Raw genomic sequence first — 2,539 nt, 5'->3', positions numbered from 1 at the left:
CATCCTTTTCTTCTCAAAAAATGAGAAAAAGAAGTATGAAAGTACTTTGAAAGAACAATTTTTGAAGCTTTAATTTGGGTATTGATATTGAGCTTGACAAAGAATGCACAAGTAATTGATAAAGAAAAGAATCTTGAGCCTAACTCAACCTCAAAAGCTTAGCTCATGAGGGGAGGATTGCCCAAGACCATATAAGGAGATCAAGGACCCTTTAACCCACCGATGTGGGACTCCAACGGTAATCGATCCACACATGGTGGCAGCAGCGCATCTCACTCGCAATAACATTTTCGCTGATAACAACTGAGATTAGAGACGAATTTAAAATTCTATCAGAACTCAGTTTGAACAACTTTGATTCGAATTTAATTATTACTCCTATGTTTAGTCAATTCTTTTAAATAAAATCTATCCAAAATTCTCTGTTGTTTTGGACACCTCATATCATATGAACAAATAGGTTAAAGGTGAACCTGGAAAGTATGTAATTTAGCTCTTGTGATAGGTTGGTATAGGCACTCCTGAATCCTTTGCCAGATTCTTGTAAGAATTTTGCAATCTCTGTGTCATAGCTCCCACTCGACCATCACCAACTATACGTCCATCAATTTTGACAACCTGTTCGTGAGACAAGATAGTCCGATTGTAAATCAGAACGAATAAGTTCAACGCAAGACTATAATGATCCCGTGATTCTACTTTGACAGGCCAAAATTGTGCGAACTGATCCCAGTTGAAAACCAAGAGCCAAGGCTCCTCGGGTACTAAATGAAACAATCTAGAGCCTCAAACATATTAATTCAATGGACAAAGGGAACTACGAAGAAAACAGTTGCAGTTCTGCATGACTGAGTCAGCCACATGACACTAAAAGTTTCAAGTCAATTAAAGACTTTAACATACCGGGCTCAGTTCCCCCATTGTTCCTGTTGTCCACACCTACAGGAAGTGAAAGATTCATGTTTAAGAGGAAGCAAAAACAGAAAAATGGCGAGGATCATCAACAGTGAGAGAACCAATGGTGGTGGTGGTGATGATGGTCGAATAACAGTTCGCTGGTGGCAGTAAAAATGAAAATGAGAAGCTTCTGCCTAACGCAAACAATTCTCAAAACTAAGATAGCTAGAAAAAACTAAAACCAAAGAAGAGGGTATATCGAAAGCAAGTAGTATAAATATTTACTAAGTAGGAATCGACAAAATAATAGTGCAACACTGGGCAAAAGTGTTTTGCTTTCAACCTTTTTTTTTAATCATTGACTCGATAAGAGAACATAATCATTGATTTGGAGTAGATAAGGTTGGAAGCAAAACACTTTTGCCCAGTGTTGCACTATTATTTTGTCGATTCCTACTTAGTAAATATTTATACTACTTGCTTTCGATATACCCTCTTCTTTGGTTTTAGTTTTTTCTAGCTATCTTAGTTTTGAGAATTGTTTGCGTTAGGCAGAAGCTTCTCATTTTCATTTTTACTGCCACCAGCGAACTGTTATTCGACCATCATCACCACCACCACCATTGGTTCTCTCACTGTTGATGATCCTCGCCATTTTTCTGTTTTTGCTTCCTCTTAAACATGAATCTTTCACTTCCTGTAGGTGTGGACAACAGGAACAATGGGGGAACTGAGCCCGGTATGTTAAAGTCTTTAATTGACTTGAAACTTTTAGTGTCATGTGGCTGACTCAGTCATGCAGAACTGCAACTGTTTTCTTCGTAGTTCCCTTTGTCCATTGAATTAATATGTTTGAGGCTCTAGATTGTTTCATTTAGTACCCGAGGAGCCTTGGCTCTTGGTTTTCAACTGGGATCAGTTCGCACAATTTTGGCCTGTCAAAGTAGAATCACGGGATCATTATAGTCTTGCGTTGAACTTATTCGTTCTGATTTACAATCGGACTATCTTGTCTCACGAACAGGTTGTCAAAATTGATGGACGTATAGTTGGTGATGGTCGAGTGGGAGCTATGACACAGAGATTGCAAAATTCTTACAAGAATCTGGCAAAGGATTCAGGAGTGCCTATACCAACCTATCACAAGAGCTAAATTACATACTTTCCAGGTTCACCTTTAACCTATTTGTTCATATGATATGAGGTGTCCAAAACAACAGAGAATTTTGGATAGATTTTATTTAAAAGAATTGACTAAACATAGGAGTAATAATTAAATTCGAATCAAAGTTGTTCAAACTGAGTTCTGATAGAATTTTAAATTCGTCTCTAATCTCAGTTGTTATCAGCGAAAATGTTATTGCGAGTGAGATGCGCTGCTGCCACCATGTGTGGATCGATTACCGTTGGAGTCCCACATCGGTGGGTTAAAGGGTCCTTGATCTCCTTATATGGTCTTGGGCAATCCTCCCCTCATGAGCTAAGCTTTTGAGGTTGAGTTAGGCTCAAGATTCTTTTCTTTATCAATTACTTGTGCATTCTTTGTCAAGCTCAATATCAATACCCAAATTAAAGCTTCAAAAATTGTTCTTTCAAAGTACTTTCATACTTCTTTTTCTCATTTTTTGAGAAGAAAAGGATG

At 37.8% G+C, this 2,539-nt stretch overlaps 2 long non-coding RNA genes across 2 annotated transcripts; one reads left to right on the top strand and one right to left on the bottom strand.

Moving 5' to 3' along the window:
* Positions 1–343: 343 nt before the first annotated feature.
* LOC124894925 lies at positions 344–1,311 on the bottom strand. The gene is made up of 2 exons (XR_007051435.1): positions 904–1,311; positions 344–618 (listed from the first exon to the last, which is right to left on the bottom strand). It is a non-coding gene; the product is annotated as an uncharacterized LOC124894925 (long non-coding RNA).
* A 112-nt stretch (positions 1,312–1,423) lies between these two features.
* Positions 1,424–2,196, top strand: LOC124894924. The gene is made up of 2 exons (XR_007051434.1): positions 1,424–1,636; positions 1,922–2,196. It is a non-coding gene; the product is annotated as an uncharacterized LOC124894924 (long non-coding RNA).
* Positions 2,197–2,539: the final 343 nt, after the last annotated feature.

The sequence above is a fragment of the Capsicum annuum genome, unplaced genomic scaffold (genome assembly GCF_002878395.1).
Source record: "Capsicum annuum cultivar UCD-10X-F1 unplaced genomic scaffold, UCD10Xv1.1 ctg78341, whole genome shotgun sequence".
Taxonomy (NCBI): domain Eukaryota; kingdom Viridiplantae; phylum Streptophyta; class Magnoliopsida; order Solanales; family Solanaceae; genus Capsicum; species Capsicum annuum.
This window is presented reverse-complemented; position numbering and strand designations above follow the sequence as displayed.